Here is a 20,007-nt window from a genome sequence, read left to right on the forward strand (position 1 = left end):
CATATTTAGGCTTTTTTCCGTAAACATTAATATGATTTATGTAAAAGAAGTGCGATTGAGGCTTTAAAATTTTGTAATTCAAGGCTTGGACTAAGCCTTGGAGTCGGTGAGTTTTCCAAAAATATCTCCGAAACTAAGGGAAATGGTTAATTTTTACGAAAATTTGTCCCCCCATAGTTTTGCAAAAATTCGCTATCTCTCTTAGTTTCGGAGATATTTTTTCAAAATGCCCTGACTCCATTTCTTTTGGTTGTGAATACTTAAACCCCCCCCCAACACTCTTTGCAAAATCGGCCCTCCTCACACCTGAAACTCCCGACTTTGGGCACCCCTTCCTATGTACAGGGCACTTACGCCCTTTCTACTACTGCGAGTACGCCTGAATTATTCAATTTTTCAATGAAAACCTGCGGCAAAATTCGTCGTGACGACATGAAAAAGTAAGTGTGCGGAAAAAAGGAGAGTAGAGTTACATTTGTGCTACAGTTCTGAATAAGAAATTAGGAAGACGGGCGACAGAAATACGAAGAGTATACTGCAACGGGTAAAGAGGAGAACACGGATGTCTAGAGTCAGAGGAAAAAAAAACTATGAAGTAGGAGAAAAGAAAATCTTTGAGTGGATGAACTGCAAAATGGAGTGCTGAAAACTGCTAACGTGAAAAGCGCATGCATTAACGTAATAAGATTTTCATTGCTGCTTCACTGTTCTTCACTCAGAAAGGGACAAATGGGGGGACGTGGGACAATTCGGTTAAATTCCAGTTGGAAAGAAATGAAGTTGAAACATCAGGAGTGTCACCGCAATTTTCACTGGGGTATTTCGTAAAACGTGGAGAATGCGTCTATCTCCCTCACAAGAATATATTTACCTAAATTTTTCTGACTTCTTCGGATTTTCATGGAATAATTGCGCTAAAATTTTGAGTTCGCCTCGATTTTTTTCGTCAAACTGTAAATTTTTACATCAATGTTCCCATGAAATTTTTTGAACAGTGCAAAAATTCGCAGTCTTACCCCTGAATTATTCAATATTTTAATGAAAACCCGCGGCAAAAGTCGTCGTGACGACGTAAAAAGCTAAGTGCGAGAAAAAATTCCGCCCCGAGGGCTGACCCTTCACTTCTCTTTACCTGCGAGACTCTCTTCGTACCTCTTACTCCTTTTTTCGCTGCTAACGACCCCAGTACAGTATCTTTTCCCGCCTCATTTTCCCAAGGGTTATTTCTCCTCATTCGCCGGGCTTATTCCTCTCCCGCATTCTCCTACAACCCTTGCGTACACACGTCATTATCTTCGAAACCGCCATTCCCCCGCAATCAATTCCGCTGGAGTTATTGAACTGATTGAGACGTTTTCATCCCCAAGAATCAAGAGAGATTTTCCATCACTCATTCCCGATATTAATGACGGAAATTATTACCTAAAGCCTTTCACCGATAGAAACAATACTCAATTATTTTCTTTAATGGCATCGATTTTTTTCATTATGTTCAGTATACGGTGTAATTGGTCGGGAAAATTGGAAGCCCTAAACCAAAACAAAGTACACGTATTCATTAGCAGTGAACATAAACTCACCGAACAATAAATGAAATCTTCACGTGTTCGCGAAACGATCCCCGGGGTAATAGCTCGCAATAATATTCAACGAGAGAATGATACGAGGCAACAAGTTTCACGTCAAATACATAGAGATTCCACTGATGAATATCACAACAGTTTCAAACGAAGTTTCAAAATCTGCATTCATGAAAAAAATCTTTACTTTAAGGGGACATCCACGTGAAACTTGAAAACCTTCCGCTGATGGAAATAGTCATCCACTCATTTGAACCCATTTTGCCCCGCGTTTTATCTTGCGAGCGTCGATGTTGTTCTCATCGATCGAATCCTCGGGGAGGTTGTGAAACACCCGCGCCCCCCCGAGGGAGAATGCTTACATCGTATTTAATAGAATTCATCTCCCCTCAATTTTCCAAGAGATTTTCCACTTTATCGTCAAGATCTACCCTCTCAAATTACTATTTTCCCTTTGATGATATTCTTACATTACCATGTCGTTTGGGAAGTTATACTAGTGTTTGAGTGATAAATCTTCGTGTTGGGGTCGCAACAGATTTTTTTCTGAGTATTTCTCGAGGGAATAGCAGGAAATAATGACTAAATTCCAGGGAAATTCTTGCTCGAAGGGATTTTTTATATGAAATTTTGTTGCAGCATTTGTCGAAAAATGACAGGATTCGTATAAAATTGATTTGATACTGAAACAAAATAATTTTTTCAAATTAAAACAACTGTTTTTTCTAAAGAGAGAATAATTCTTCTCTTTTATGAGATTCTATCCCAATGATTTTTGTGAAGAAAAATTTCTCCGATGATTGATAATTTCTGGTCATAATCAATTCAGCGGAGATAGCCATGAGTTACAGAACCCTCGACCCGAATCTACCCATTAGGAACTGGATTATTCCCCTCGATGTCAGAATTATCCTGGAGTACGTTTAGCCCGAGTAAACAATGTTAAGCATGAACTGGAAACGTATAAAAAGGAGTGATGGAGGTAGGAATACCTAAATAGCTACCCACAGTTCGTTAGTTATACCCCGGGGGACGTACTGACGTCGACAAACTGAATTTTCGTCCCATAACGACTTACGGTTTAACTCTGATTTGTTAACACCGCAAATTCCCTAGACCTTAGATTACGTTCCATCCCGGGTGGAATTTAACTTTGAAATTGAGAAGAAATACTTCAATTTCAGATGTGGAAAATTTAACGGATGATCCCAGGTACTAATTCTCATGGTGAACCGGAAATTTTTTACCCCAAAATTCCACTAATGGGGTGAATCTATTGTTCTGTCGCAGGAATTTAATGGCTGAACAAAAAAAACGAGAGTTCAATGGAATAATTTTAATCTACTTCAAATATTTTGTGGTTAAAATATTATATTATCAACTTTTCAATTTTTTTATATATTTCTGAAGCCTTCACTTGAATTTTGCGCACAATATTCTGGAAAATGATGACAGTTTTCTGATTTTTTCAGAATTTTCCCAGGGGCATGTGCATTTCGGTAGCGAAATGGTAAAAGGGTTCATGTTGACTTGGCCCTTAGCTGAGTTTTCGAAGAATATCTCCGAATCTAAGGGAGATAACGAAATTTTCGTAATAAGCTTTTTTGTAGAGTGAATTAAGGGCTACAAAAAAGGTTATGACAAAAATTTTGCTATCTGTCTTAGATTTCGAGATATTCATTGAAAACATGCCAATAGTCAAAATCGGCTGATTTTTAATAATAATTTATGTTTCAACTATTCTCCTAGGATTTCTCGACCTCTCGTAAATACTTCTTGGCCCGCGTGACGTACAAAATTCAACGTTGCTTCACAAGGAAGATTCACCTCAATCGCTATTGAATTTATTCCTCACGTTTAACCGTAATACGAAAAGTGGAAATCATTTTGGTAGGAAGGAAATAATAACGCGCGTAAATGTAACCAATTTGCGGACGAAAATTGTTCGATGCAGTGACTCACGTCTCCGCAACGACATACTGCCGTAAATCGCCTGCAATCTCTGGTTACCGTTGAGGAAATGTCGGAGTAATTATTTCCCTTCAGATTAGTTTCAGCTGCACTTGTTGCAGTTGCGGATCATTAGCAGAAATTAATCGAACCGAGGAAACCTTATGAATTACTTTTTTTTCGTGATTAAACACGACAAAACATCTCTTCGCAGAAATAATTTATTTCAGGGAATATTCTTGTTGGAAATAAATAAACTTATATTTATTTCAATCAAAATGTCGCACTCACGTCAGTATATTCAGACGTTAAAGTATCTGCGGGACAAATAAAATATCCCATACACTGGAATATATTTTTGAAGAGTCCTAAATAACCCCCCGGCAAATCCTGGTCCGTTTAGTACCCACGCTAGTGAATAAACAATGCTTTATCCATTCATCAATTGTTCCGCGTGAAGAAACACGGGGGCTGTTGTTTAATAGTATTCACTCTCGCGTTGGGGAGACAATGCGCGGATTGCAAATTTTCCAGGGCCAAAAATATCAAAGGGACTTTGTTTTCCGTTGTCCCCTTTCTGCGTTCTAGGTAAAAACGCGGGGGGAGCACTCTCGCCTGAGGCAGCCCCTGGGATCGACACTATTTCTTCCTCCTTGTAATTCGCTTATTGTAGAAAAAAGAGCATGATGATGGAGTGATGGTGGATCATATATTCATATTATTATTTTTTGAATGCAAAATACTCATGGGACAGCTCCAGAGAATCTTTTATGTAATAAAAAGTTCAAATGATTTTTCAGAATTACATTCTGCAAACTGCGGAGTTTAAGTATTTTCGCTTGTTACTTCTTCGATCAGTGCACATCAGAATTGATAGTTTGCTTGAAAAATTGTTCAACTAAATACTTTCATGATTTATAAAATTAAATATTACTGCCTCCCAGATTATTGTACAAATATTATCGAATAATGTAATTGCGAAAAAAATAGGAGTCAATATCGCATTGCAAGAGACCGTTTTGTATGAGGATAAATTGAAATGCTTTTCTAATGCTAAGTAAAAAATTATAATTCTGTGCAAAATGTAATTTGAATCAAGCTGAAAATTCACAATTGTTTTCCAATTTTCCTCACGCAATTTAATTGATAAATTTGATGATTGAAAACGGTTGAATCTCTAGTGTGGTCTGTACAAACTGTAAAAGATACTTCGATGAAACGAAATAGAAATGAAAAATGGACAGCTTTGAACTTTATCCCTTTGATTGTGACTATTTTGGTTTCACGCAAATAAAAACAGTAGCGAAATAAAACGATGAAATGAAACGAAAAAGGGAATTTTCACCCGGCAATTGAAAAAAAAATACGAATCGTGATAGTGTAGCTCGAAAACTTTATTGCCAGGAAGATCGAGATGGTGAATAAAATGACATTTTCCTTTATCAACTTTCGTGTTATTCCTTCATTCTCTTCTGCCACCCCCAGCCATTTGCGACAGTGAAACCTGAGGCATTTGAGATGGGTACGACATGCATTTGATAGGGGCTGCACAGATTGAGAAAACAACTGGGTAACAATAGAAATTCCCATGGAGCTGGAATTTTGTTCTCGATATTTGCGTTATATTTGCATTTCAAATTCTCCAGTGAAAAGTATTCTAATAATGCGAGTGAAAGAAAGTCACTTATTTTCGAGTGTAAAATTTTATTTGAATTTTTTCATTTTCTCAAAACGGAACTTCAATAACACGGAAATATTACTTGCGATTGAATTACTGAGCGAATTAGTGTACAGGAGAATTAACTGGGATAACTGTACGTACATTCCCTGAGCTTTCCATTAAAACGTGAGCAAACGTATCCCGCAGTTGAAATTTTTGGCTGCAATCACTTCACATGAATTCATGTACAAAGCTGTTGGAGTGATTTTGCATCTCTCGTATTTCCGTTTGTCAATATTTCATCGTGATGACCCAGGAGCTTTCAAACTATCCGGTATATTCCGATCGTTTTGTCGCATGGAAACGAGAGGGTCGCATGTTTAAAACCGCGCAATGAGATTTTTTACGAAAATTAATCTTATTCGAACGCGATTAAATCGAAATTTCGTCGACGCATCCATTGTGCAAATATGCAGAGAGAACATCCGGACATTGGGAAAATTAGAGTAATATTTCAATATGATGTATCACCCAGAGAAATGATTTAATTGAATTACATTAATTCGCGTTTTTATTCACGCCGACTAAATACGTATTTTTTAGCGTAAAAAAAAGTTTGTTCATTTGCTGTAATGATTTTGTTTAAGTCGACGCTCCCTAGCTGTCCACTTTCGGGGCTCGAGATGCGAAGAACGGAGAGCCAGCGGTTCCCACTTCCCCACGCGTAAGGGGCGTGTCTTACGACAGAGGCAGCGCGAATATTCGAGCGAGAAAGCTACAGTCATCTCCACGTCCCAAAGAATACTTCCCCTCGGGAGCTGTCTCCCGTGCGTGACCTCACACACGTAGTGGGGGGCGCTATTCCCCTCGACCGGACAAGTATGGAGAGTCAACTGTATGCGTTTCGAGTTTTTTGTGTCTTGCGTTTTGTGAAATTTAGACCGGTGGAGGTGAACTAATATTTGCTCCACGTTTTGTTGTTGATGTATTAAAGCTCCCCCTGGGGAGAAATTGGACCTAAACCATCCTTGAGTCCACACTGGGGACTATCCATTAGCAGTCCCGCTGATTCAAGGTGATAATTCCTTCTTGCGATGCTTTTACTATCTTTTTGTTTCAGTCTTTTCTGTCATGTCGGGGTGAATAATGAATCAGAAAACAAGTGGGAAATTGCTCTTGTAGTGCATATAGTATAGTTATTTTCGCTAATAAATTAGCAATATGCTTCCGAATGGTTACTTTGCACATCATTTTCTTTTATGATGTATAATTCATTGTTTATTTCCTTTTATCAGATGGATATGATTTTTTTAAACTAATACTTTATACTATACAACCGCTCATATTTTTTACGGTTCTATCTCTTCTCTCAGCTCTTCGATAAAATGTTAATGTAAAATTTTTATTCATACCCACTTGAATGAATTTGAAACATGTCATTTGAAGAAAGAGTTTTTAATTTTTCACCGAAAATTCAACTTCCAAAAAAAATCCGCCTATATATTTGAAATAGTTTATTGAAATAATTTATTAATTATGAAAAATCGGGAAGAAGATGCTGTTTCAGATTTATTGCTTTATCAAAATCTCAACAAAATATGACACAAAAAATCCAACACTTAAATTTCAGCAATTACAAAGCTTCCATCCGGAAGCAATATTACAGAATTCGGGATATTGTGCCCCGTCGTTTTAAAGTCAGAGAGACGTGAGTGGTGTGTGTAAGTATAAATTTCGCGCCTCTTGCCGAGGGGATGATCCCCAAGGGAGTGATAAGTCGGAAGGAATTTTTCTTTGGTGCAGATTCAAATTCAATCTATATTAAAATTATGTAATCCCATAGGACGTGTTAGAAAAGCGATCAACAGGTGATTTGATTTTTATACAAACAACATATTTTGTGGAGCATTTCGCGCTGTGTTGGACCGCACAATTAATAAAAAAAAAATTGTGGGCACATTACGCCGCGGAGAGGGTCGCAGCCGCTCTACCCACTGCTACTAATGCACTAAAATTGTAGAGCAAGCGCAGCGAGCAACCCTCTCAATGTTGAATTTCGTTTTAATAACCGTAAAAAGTGGTACAAAAGAAGAAAAAAAACATTCCGCATAAATTTACGAGGCTATTACCCAAGACTCCAGAAGTTTGCACAGAGCCCTCTGTGGATTAAGAGTTGATTACTCAGTTTAATTTGATCGGATACCATTCCACGGATGCCCGGAAAACCTTGAATAAAATCACGTGAACCGTCCGAACGGAATTCTCATTTCTACGTTTCCATCACCATTGATGATTCGTTGAGAATAGAGCATTTTCAGGGATATGATCATTACGATTCTTTGATCAACTTCGAAATCTTGAGAAAAGTATCACCGACGATCAGTTCTGTACGATGAGAGTTTTTCCCGACGATATCTCCCATAACTAGCCATTACGAAAGCTAAAACTCCACTTCTACCTCTACTTCTACTTCCGTTTTTCTCTACAAGTGGCACCTCAGTCTCCCATCGACGGGAACAATTCTAGAAAGTGTCACGAAACTGGACAATATTTATCTACACTCATCCCCGTGTATTTTCCCAAGTATTCTGCGCTTGAGAGGCAGCACAATGCACTCAACTGTCTTCGTGGGTACTAAAAAAATTCGTTGGTAGAGGAAACTTGAAGAACTTTTATCATGATTGAGAGATTGAGGTTGGTGGAGGGTTCAGGTCTCGCGGAAGAGGGTATGTACGTCGAACTGATTCCACTTAACGACTAATTAAATTCAGTCACCCACGAAATCACCGAAATCCCGTGATTAACAGTCATGAAGTGATTTCCGGAAATTACATTCAAATAATATGGGGTTCATGAGATGTAAGAGATCACGAGATTTGGTCTACCTTCAAGTGTGTGTAATGATATTTATACTTTCGACCCATCACATAATTTATTTAATCCCCAATTGTGATATCAGGGTACGAAATTTAAAATAAATTAGCGAGGAAAGAGTAGTGAATAAAAAACAGGTCTGGGGGGATGCGATTCCTCGCATGAAAGTCATCAAATTAACGCGAAAATCAGTTTATATCGTCCGCTTGCGGCCGGGTGTTGACGCCATTTGTTCAATTAATTGTTTATAATGATTCTTATTGTAAAAAACAATGCGGCCGATGATTAATTTGCTCATGTTCTAATTCCTATGCTGGATATAACTGCATATATCATTATATTATGGAATTATTCACAAAATGTTCGATGATAATGAAATAAATCGATGAGAACTCATTAATAAAAATTAACAACTCGTTATTCATCAACTGTCATTCAAGAACTATCCGAAAATCTAGCCAAGCTGATTTGGATATTAGTGAATATTCCAGTAGAATTCCTGAGTCGGCTAAACATGACGAGAAAAATAACCCCGTCAACATAAATAAAATTAACGTCGACAGAATTGAACTCCTGATTTTCTTTTTCGGTGGAGAATTTTTTTTTCCAGCCTATGGCCATTTGAAGGCTTGAATTAAGTTCGAGCGGTTAGCGAGTGCCGTTCAATTACCGTCAGATTAGCGGGGCCAGTTAGCACCGAGAGAAAACTCATCTGCTTATTGTGATTACGGGTTAAGAGCCTGAAAATTATATTTTCATGCTCCCCCGTTCTCCCTTTCGCTGCGAGCTTATACACGAGTCTTCATGCTTTATTTTTCATAATCCAATGGGCTCTCGTACTATGTAAGTTTGGGGTAATGGGGGCAAAGCTCACGGGGGCGGTGACTTTTTTCCAATGAGAGCAAAGAGTGAAAATAAAAATATGCGGATTTACGTCAGTTGAAAATTTTTATAGCCTCCGGAGTATTTGGTAACGACGGGTTTCCCTACTGTGTACATAAGGGACGCTGTATTTGATCAACTGCTCGTTCACAAAAGCTGCAGACATGTAACAAAATACAACAAATTTCTAACGACACACGCGGGAATATCATACGCTTTGTTCTCCGTGACCTTTTGGCGACCTTCTAGACTCTATCAACGCGAGTGAAAAACAAAGGCAACTGTGAGAGAAACCGAAACAATATCAAGAAGAGCGTCAGTCCTTCAAACGATTACGAAACATGTTTATTAGGATTAGAACTGAACTTTTTTGAAAAAATCAGTTGTGCCGAAAAATTATATGTTCATCCGAAGAGATCTTTTGTCGTGTTTAATCAATTTACTTGTGAACAACAGGCAGAGGAACGTTCAGACAAAATTACGGAACTCACAATTCACTCACCGATTACGAAATCGACTAAGAAAATTTAAGTGACGACATCGTAATTTTTCAAAGAGATTCAGATAAAAATTACTGAAATAATTTTTATTGAATATTTCTCTCCGTGAAAAAGAAAGTTCCCACCAAAACATGATAATTTTCGTAGTAGTAATTGTTCTCGTGAGACATTTGTCTTTCGGGTAAATAGATTCGTTCTAGAGAGAATTATTTGAGGGTCCGGCTTTATCAAGTAAATTGTATTGAGTAGTGTATATCTTTGCCCAATAAACACTTATAATTTTCATGGAACAAACGATAATTTCAAGAGGAAACTACAATTTTCTTCCCGAAAACTGTTAGTGGCAAGACTAAATAATTTCGAGGGGATAATTTTTTTTGGGAAAAAAATATTTTTTCCTACCAACAGTTCGAATTCTTCTGGAGATATTTCTGACGATCACGACAAACATTTAATTAAGATATTAAATTTTCTTCTACCAACTTGATTTATTTCTCTCAAGTACTTCCGTTGAATATTCCATAAATAATAAAATGAAAATTGCACTGGTTATTTTATTTTTCAATAATATTACTCGCGTCCGTTTTTAGTTCATTTTATTGGTAGATTTTGAGAAAAAATTTGCATAAGTGACTGTCAATGAAATCTCGGGGCTGTGTCAACAGTGAATAATATCAAAAAAAATTTTCACCTTCAACGCAGGTTAGCACAGTAAGTTTTAATTGTATTTGATCACTTGATCCTTCATAAAAACTAGAGACAGGTGGCAATAAATGTATTGTGATTGTGAGGTATTATTGTTCTAACGACATACGTGGGGAAAATCATGCGTGTGGGCTTCCGCAACTCTGTGGAGGGTCTCAACCCGAATCAAGACCTACGAGAGTTACCAAAATAATACCAAAAAGGGCGCCAGTTGTTTGACCTCCAAGGTCGCGATGCTGAGGCACGTTTCACAACCAGCTCAAAAAATCGTAGAGGCGGGTGGGAACAGGCGAAATAAATAATGTACCGCAGAGCCCCATCGTTTCAACGGAAATAAAGGAAATTGTATTCTTCCAAAAATGTGAGAAGAGAAATGAAACTTCGGAAATAATTCCCTTGAAAGTAGTAATAAATTATACAGGCGCGGCAGAGGACTCCCGTGAGAAAATACTCGACGTAGAAAGGGGATAAAAGACCAAGGGGTAAAATGGACACTTTATATTTTTTTGAATGTCAGAGATTTATTCAATTGCTCACGAAATTGTATCGTTTTTTTTTTGAAGAATGCTCTTCCTTCTTTTCGTAATGAGGACAGTCTGAGTTTAATTGATGAATCTATATCTGAGTTATGAATGTTTTGAAAAATGTAAAGTATTCATTTTGCCCCATATTCCTCTACGAAATTCTCTAAAGTTCAGAATATTAATTTACGAGACGATGCGAGCAAATGCAATTGAATTCCGCTCACCGTGTACAACGCGAAAAAGTGTCCAGGAAAATCATCTCGTCCCCTTGGATGCAGTTAAACGACAATACAGGCCTAGGTACGCGCACGAAGTGACTATGGAGTTGTCCCAACGAAGAGTGATTCGTCGGGGAAATACATCGCTCGGAGGAACCGCGAAAATCTCCCCCCCCCCCATCTTTCTACCGATGCCTCAGTACAATTAGTCGAAGTTGAATTTGAATTGAACGGCGCATGATCCAGCATAATCCGTCACTCAATCGATGCTGCAGCATCCGTTTTCATGTTGTGACTGCGCGGCAGAGTCGTCGCGGCAGGGAGGGGGGGGGGGGGGGCCGGAGGCTTGAGTTGCCTGCGGCATGCGGTTGCATTAGTAGAAAATTTTATTATTTGAAATTATTTTTAATTGAAAAGGAAATTGTTATCATTTTAGATTTTTATCATTTGAAAAGGCTATGGAATGAATTTAAAAAAAGGGTTTAGTGAATTGAAAGGGACGAGAGAAAAAATGACAGGAAGAAACAACCCGAGACGAACTAGAATAAAGAAACAATCGAATGATGTTAATTTCAGAGAAGGTATTCAATGCGAAAAAAGAGAAAAGAACTTCAACATGATAGAATGCATCTGAGAGTTCAATATTCGTATCAAAATTTTAGTTTGACTGAAATTGAAAAAAAGTTTTGTTTTGAAAATTAAAAATTTTATGGAAAAATCAATGAAGACTGTCAATTTTAGTGCAACTATTCCATGGAAATTGATAGAAATCAGAAAAATTAAGGTGAAAGTATTCACGAAAAGAAATTATTGCTTCCCCAACAACAATGGAATATCTATTTTCCCGAATTATTCTTAAATCTCTCCATGACAATGATTTTCATAAAAAAACATTCCATCACGTATTTAGTCCCTGTTTTTCATTTTGTTTGTGAGGAAAAACAATGAGCAAGCATCAAGATAAATACTTCCCCCTCTATACACAAACTCCCATAAATTTGAATTGTCCCGGCAACAAAGGCGTGATACAAAACACTAAGAACAATGGAAACAATTGTATGTGTACGGCAGTATCCCTTGGAGCTTTGAAATGTCCTTCAAATCAATACGAAACTTCACTGGGAAATTGCGAGCTGACGGCGGCGGGGAGAATTTGAAGATCACACGTGGTTTTAGGGGACGTGTCAAAGTGCATCGAGTGCTCTAAAAATATCAACCATAAATAACTCACGTTATCCAACAACAGCACGATGTCGTCGACGTATGGTTCACCCCTTCTGTCACCTGGCGTTTTATTGGCGAATGATTTATGACCATCTGAGCATCGATGCAGCATCATTTTGTCGGATATTTTTTCCAACTTTGACCAGAGTGCATTCGATATGCTCGGGATGTTCGAGGTTTATTGAAAACTTGGGGCGATGGAAGGAAATTGAAATGGGGAACATGTAAGATATCCATGTGGGGGATTTCCCGCAGTGCTTTGGCTGCAGGGAGAGAAAATTGGATAAAAATTTCATAGAAAATCGTGGCAAATTTTACTGTGTAAAGCGTAATCGTAGAGTGAAATCCAATTCAATGAAAAAATATCTTCTGTATTTTTTTTTCTCGCACCCATCTGAAGATCATGGGAATGAATGGAAGTGAAATTTCATCGAACGCGTTCGGTAAACAATCATTCTCCGGTACAGAAAAAATATACGCAATATTGATAATTTTTTATGGAATGCAGAATAAATTCAACTATTTCGGCACAAATTACCTTGACGTTCAGTAAATTTTCCCCGACCAACGGAAAACAATCCACTATTTGCCTCGCAAGATTACTTGATTTCTTCAGTAATTTTTTTTACATTGTTAGAAAATTACTCCTGAAATTTCAAGTAAAAAATCTAGAAATTTTTAACAATCACTCATTCACGCGAAATTTTCATGTATATTGTTCTTGAAAAACTAGTTGAATTCTGGAGTATTTAATGGGATGAGAGATTCCACGAACAATTTGATCTTAAACTGAATTCAAATTCACGTGCAACTATTGCTTAGTTTTCAAAAAAAATTTAACAGTGCATAATTACTCGGATAATTACTCGCATACTGAAGAATTTGCATAGTGGATCTCATCATAAAATCCTCTGAATGGAATTCACGGCACATTACTCACTCCACCCGGTAGTTCCTGAATGACGAAAATACAATGAAACGATAGGAATGAGGGGTAAATAAGATGGAACAAAAACAACGGAAATCAGGACCACTCTGCTGCGAGTGGAAGGTGTCGTAAAAGCCTCAGTATTATGTCCTACGAAATTTCTAGATGTTTTCTTTTCTACTCAGTACCTCAGGTCGAATGACAGTTTCTTTTATCTCGGCTGACGTAAAACCGTGCAATTCTGGGGCGGATTGAGATACAACCGGTTTTGATGATACACTTCTGGTGTTGCCGGGGTAGGGGGACACAATTTGTTATGATTGTGGCGGTGGAAAATACAAATGAAGGTGCTTGAGGGCATTCAAGGAACTGCGTGAAATTAAATGAAACTTGAAAATTCTGTGATTACTTTGAGTTGCGTGAATATTTCATTTTGGATCGAGCAAATATACTGAGAACTGTATACAGCGTCCCAAAATAGATGAAAGAAGGTGAAATTTTTATGCGAAAGTGCCTCTTCGAATTTGGCAGCAGGTGTTATAATTCAGTAGCGAAGTGGTACAACGGTTCAAGTGAATTTTGACTATTGGCCAGTTTTCACTGAATATCTCGGAATTTAAGGGAGATAGCAAATTTTTTGTTCTATCCTTTTTTGTAGTGCCAATTGAGAGCTACAACAAATGTAATTACGAAAATTTCGCTATCTCTCTTAGATTCCGAAATATGCCTCAAAAACTAAATTGGGAGATAAGTCGACTTAAACCGCTTTACCCCTTCGCCACTGAATTAACGAGTTATTAATTAATAAAGTTGACCAATGACACATTTCATTTTCTGTATTGTAGGGATTTCACCGAAACTCCGGCATTTGATAAATTATTCGTCTCAGCACGCAGTAACAACTTTCTTATGAATTATGAAATGTTTTCAGTTGCTTGCGAGAAATGAAAAACATGAGAAAACGTTTGCATACCATTTCCACCCCCACAAATGCCTGAATTCTTTTTCATACTTTGGATATATTATTTCACTTTGGAGAATAAAGTGGATTTAAAAAGTTAAATACGTTATTACTACTATTCCTCTATTTTCATCATAACTGTTCTACTTCGTACGTTTCTTCTCCCGACTTTGACAAAACTTTAATCCCAAAGATATAGGCAAGTTCTTTCAGTTTCCCGTGAATATCAGGGACGTGTACAGTTTCTGTTCAGCTGCACTTCGACCACCTGAATTACTATGAACATCGGGAGGGCTTTGAGCTCTCTCGGTGATCCAAACTCACATAAGGGTGAAGTGTATCCGGGTATACTCGTCATTCAAAGAAATTGCTCGGGCGGTTTCTTTATCTCTTCGTATTCTCCTCATTTCCCACTCGATGCGAATTCCCAGTGAATGGTCTGAAGGAAGGATTCTCTGAGGTGATGTGAAAATCGGGGAATTTTTCCGGAAATGGACAAAGACATCATGAGTGGGGGACAAATTTCTGGAACTTTTGTGAATGCACTGCGAAAACTCGTGGCTTTAAGACGTCTTAATTTGAGACATTAAAACACTTTTAAACAATTTAAGCAACTATTTCAAAAAACTATTTAAGGATATCCAAGTAGATTTTACAGTTTGGTACAGACCACACGATAAATTCAACCCTTTTTGGTCATCAAATTTGTCAATTAAAAAAAATCATGAATAATCAGCACCATTCAAATTACATTTTGCACAGAATTATTAATTATTTACAAACAAAGACTGTTTAAATAAACAATAATTCTGTGCAAGTTGAAATTATTTAAACTTTCGGAAACCTTATTTTTTTCAGCCATGAAATCGATTTCTGTTGAAATTCTAAATCTGAATAAATTCGCTACGATTCCGAAAAAATAATTTTTAGAATGGAAAATTGGTTGTTTATAAATTACTTATAGAAAATGCTCGTAATTTTAAAAAATTGCAATTTTTTAATTATTTCATCGATCTTTATCCAAAAGTAACCTCTCTAATTTTTTTCCGATTTTTAAAATGTTTCCTAACGGTTCAATATCGATATTTAAATTCAGACCTGCAAAGTTTAAATAATAAAATCATTGTAAAATGCACGGAAACATATGGTCAAAGCTCTCATATTCGACTACAAAATTAGAGAAGCATTTCACTGGAGAAAAAATAGCTAAAGTACTTGGATATCCTTAAGGCGTCGGAACACTTTTAAATCCAGACGACATTAAAAGACCTATTTTTCACACTGAACAACTCAAATAATTCACCAGTCTTTATTAGTCTTTATGAGAAATTAAAGAAGCGAATAATCATGACAAAAATTCATGACATGAAATGTCTTCTAATTATTCTCGCGAAAATAAAGAAGCAGAATTAGCCTCAGCCTGTTGAGAGCCACGTGATGCAGAAATGCAAAGAAAAATATAACGAAGGAGTGCCGGAGAATAAACATTGCTGAGTGATAAAGGATATTGCAAACTTCTCGGGAGTATCCTCAAAGGGCACTTGACACGAATAACAAGGTATAACGACTATTAAAAGACGGCCGGTTGGTAACTCAAGTGATGTCGCATTTTACAGCCATTTCTCGCTCCCCTCGGTCAACAAAAAAAATCTAATAAATTCGATTGACGTTAATGATGATTGGAGTGAACCATTCATCGACATGAATAACCTGTGTAATCAGGCAAATTATCAGGATAAATAGAGCAATAAATTTTCCCCCGATTTTGGTGATCAGTTGTTGATGAAAAATATCTTAGTTAATTGATTTTTTATAATTCGCTGGAGATCGAAGAAGAAAACAGGACGACTGGAGCTAATTGAATGAATTATTCCTGCGGGAGTTGAATAATTGGCTGAATTTTCCGGAAAAAAAAATTGAATTCGATTTAAGGGGAAAAAGTCAATGGAATTTCAGCCGAAAATTTCATAATTTACATGAATTTTCAAGTGAAGATGAATATTCACTGTCAAATTCCCTTGAATTTTCAGGCAGTTCTTTTAAAATTCTTGGAATTTGGAATTTAAGGAGCGATTTCGCTGAACTTTCATAATTTTTCATCATTTTTTTAAAATAATGAAACTGAAGTTTACAATTCCCGCGGATTTCTCCGTAAAATTATGAATTTTCAATGGCCAAATTCCTTGAAAATTCAGTGGAAAATTTTTAAGATTGTCTCCGAGAATTTGCATTCCATTCGTCCACACAAATTTGTTCCCCTCTAAAACATTAAACCCATAATTCCACGCGGAGAAAATGAAAGAAACGACCTCGTCCTCTTGCATTGACTGCCTCCTTAAACCGCCCCGAAGAAAAAGAAAATCCCTCAGGTGTAATCAATTCTCCCGTAACGCCTATTCTCCATGTAAATTGATCGCTCAACCTGACCGATTTGAATTCCAACGGAAAAAGGTGGATAGTCACATGCACTTTTTTTATATCAAAAGAAACGAGCCGAGGGTAGAGACAATAGCACCTGCAGTGTGAATTCACTCCAATCGGCATAAAATGCGGGTCTCGAGAATATGCGACATAACTGACGTCACGTCGCCCAGATATACCTGAGGGTGACACGCGAATGTGACGACACAGAGGGTTGCATTCCTCCCCCCCCCCTCGCCCCTGGGCATTTTTTATTTTCCCGTCGGAGGGAAGAAAAATGGAAAGAGCAATTTCTTTTATCTACGACATGCGAGAGAGGGCACTCTGCAATGATCAAAGGGAATCTCGGCATTTGCGCTCTAGGGTTTTGTAATTATTGCTAATCGTTTTTTTAATGACGGAAGGGAGAAGTAATTATTAATTACGGAGAATTTAAATTGAAGTGCTTCTCGATTAAGGCTGTGCCGGGAAGAATGTCGAGGTGAGGTCTGATATAAATATATATCAGAGTTAAAATTATTTCGTAACGTACGAAGACAGTTAACTGTGTTGTTCAATTTTTTAATTTTCATTTAATTAAGCATCAATCAAATTTTTCGTGATTATTTGATTGATCGAAAGATTAAATTGTGGAATTTAGAACCAATTATTTAATAGTCAATTGAAAATTGAATTTTTTTTCAGCTTTCAATAGAAATTAGTTTATATTAATTATTTTAAGATAAATTTCTTTAAATATGTATGTTGTTAGGAAAGCACTGAAATTTAATGAACAGTTCCGATGAAAATCTTGAAAGGCAATACGCAATATAATTCTTGAAATTCAGGAATAATTTGGAACAGTTTTTTCTCTTCATGTCAACGCGCCGCAAATTGCCCTGAAATTTTAGCTGATTACCATCGAAGTTATTAAATCCTTTCATAATAGTTAGTTGAGTTTAATAGAGGCTAAATGCTCCTGTTATTTTAGAATTACCGCTTGATTGGCTTGAAGAGTAAAATCGAGGGCCGCGAGAGCCGAGAGCCGCCTCATCGATCAGTTTCGGTGGGCTATAGTTACCGTAGCCTGTTGCTCACCACGAAAACCTCTCATCCAGATTTTAAAAGCCAGCCCATAACCAGAACTCTCATTCAATATGAAATTCCTCACTATGGTAATAGCGGTTTGTAACTACACTTCTCAACTTTCATTATACTCGTCATCGCTGAATGAATTGAAAGTGTCTGGTGAAATATTCATATTCGTGAATCACTTTGTTGGATGTAATTCAGTAGCGAAGCGGTAAAACGGTTTCAGGTATATCGAATTATCCGGATAAATAGAGCAGGAAATTTTACTCCGATTTCGCCGATCAATTGTTGATGAAAAACATTTTAGTTAATTAATTTCTTGTATTAGCTAGAGATCGAAGAAGTGTAGTTTGTCCATTTTTTCTCCGGTGAAATGTTTTTCTGCTTTTGTAGTCGAACATCAGAGCTTTCATTTGAGCCCCCTCTTGATTATTATGATAATTTACTTATTATTTTTGCATGTTTGAATTTGCATGTCGATATTGAACCGTTGGAAAACATTTTAACAATTTGAAAAAATTAGAAAGTTTACTTTTGGAGGAAGATTAATGAAATAATTTTATGAAAGTGTTAACAACGAGTGTTTAAAAAAATAATAATAGCAAAACAGGTTAAGGTATATCCCTAGAGAACAGATTTTTCCTATGATTGCCCCATGTTTGTCGTGAATAATATTTATAATATTCCCCAACTCTTGAAAAAATTCTAACTAGCTGTAATATACAGTTTACGAGATAATAAATGATGAAATGTGGGCTTCTATCACGCGAGACACCGGCCAAACGGGAATTATGGGTCCCCCGGACTAGATTTTTCCGTCTTATGCGAAAACGGTTCGTACGATGTTCTTAAAAAATGAATTCGCGGTGGATTGATAAATCCCGAATACAGTGAATTTTTTGTAAAATTGAATAGTTCATAGTTTCTGCGATATTCAGCTCTAAAAAATTGAAATTTCGTGGAATAATTTCTTATTTGATTCCAACAGTTACTGTTGCCTTCATCAACAACATATAAGGACGTAAAAAATCAATAACTAATGAGAATGCAATAAATTAAGTAATTTAGCAATTTTTTCCAGAAATCCATCAGGACTAATTTTTGGTCGGTATTGTCTTGGAATGCACGATTGACGTACAATATCCAAGCGGTCATTGAATTTTCGGGGGAGGCTATAGATCACCATCCGTGTCGATAAATTTCCGAGGGAAATACACGTGCGAGTTGGATTGGGGTGGGGTTAGATCAAATCAAAGACTCGAGTGTTACCCTCCGAAATCACCCCATTTCTATTGAATCAATACAATTTACGTGTGAAGGACCACCTTTCCGGGAGAAATCGTCTGATTGTGTACATAATTACCAATCATAGAAGACGAATAACCTCTGATTTTTTCACAAAAAAATAATAATAATCAACCGTCTATCACGTGCGCCATCCCAAATATTTCAGTCAATTTCCGTTTAATTATGTAAAATATATAATTAACAGTAAATTTCTCAAATATTCATTATGAATCCTGACAAATTGAAATGAATAAGACAGAAATTCACTCAAATTTGTATAAAAAAATTTAAATTAATTTTCCATGAGAACATTCACTTGAATGAAAAAATTTCAAAATATTTTTTTTTGTCATATTACCTTACACAGCCTGAAGAAATCACCGGAGTCCGCTCGAAATCCTGTTGACACTCGAGAAAAAATGGATTTTTCTTTCTCAAGTGAGAAATTTTTCCCGAACAAAAATAAAGAGAATTTATTTCACGGAATTCTGATTTTTCCTGCAATTCAACAATTTGATAAAATACTAGAGGCTTTCGATATTTGAATGTCTCAGCGCCCTTTCGACTCGCAAGTAGTGCGTGTACAAGTCTAGTCCGACAGACAGGATCAGACTGAAGCTCCGCGTGCTTCTACCTGTACATAGGACCGGCAACGCTCGTTACGTCACCAAAGCACCTGACCAATCAAAGGGCGACTTGTGCGCTTGTGGGGGTGGGGGAGGCAGGACTAATAACACTGTGCACCCCACCCCCGCAGATGAATTTACGGGTTAACGTGAAGAAAGTAGATGAATAAATTGTTTTATGTGGACACTGTCACCAGTAGACTGACATAAAAATTTTAATATTTCCACTTTTTTTCTCTTTAGCACCCGGTAAATTAATGAATAAATCATCGTTGTGACTGATTAGTTGCTGCGATACTCTACTCTATGGCGGACGGTGATCTACCTCTTTTACTTGGGAGATGCTTCCTGTTCTCCATTGAAATTTCAAAATTATTAAATTTCATGAGGTCATAATTAAAATTTCCTGATTTATTAAATTTAATAAGTGAATTATAAAAAGGGGATATCCAGAGAAATAAATTAATTAGTTCAATAAATGGTAAAGATGAATGATAAGTGAAAAATTATATTAAAATTTTCCTAGAATTTAATAATAAATTTCTATAGATTAGTAGACTGTAGATTCAACTATTTTGAATTATCAAATTTGCAAT

The 20,007-nt window shown here is 36.8% G+C and overlaps 1 protein-coding gene across 1 annotated transcript in view; it reads right to left on the bottom strand.

Moving 5' to 3' along the window:
- Window positions 1-19,383, bottom strand: part of LOC107035525 (tachykinins) — a 50,374-nt gene extending 30,991 nt beyond the window's left edge. The window contains exon 1 of the mRNA XM_015252992.1: window positions 19,144-19,383. The gene's annotated coding sequence lies outside the window, so the exon portion shown is untranslated. The remainder of the gene's footprint in view (window positions 1-19,143) is intronic.
- Window positions 19,384-20,007: the final 624 nt, after the last annotated feature.

Source organism: Diachasma alloeum, unplaced genomic scaffold (assembly GCF_001412515.2).
Source record: "Diachasma alloeum isolate Michigan unplaced genomic scaffold, Dall2.0 Dall_scaffold_00198, whole genome shotgun sequence".
NCBI lineage: Eukaryota > Metazoa > Arthropoda > Insecta > Hymenoptera > Braconidae > Diachasma > Diachasma alloeum.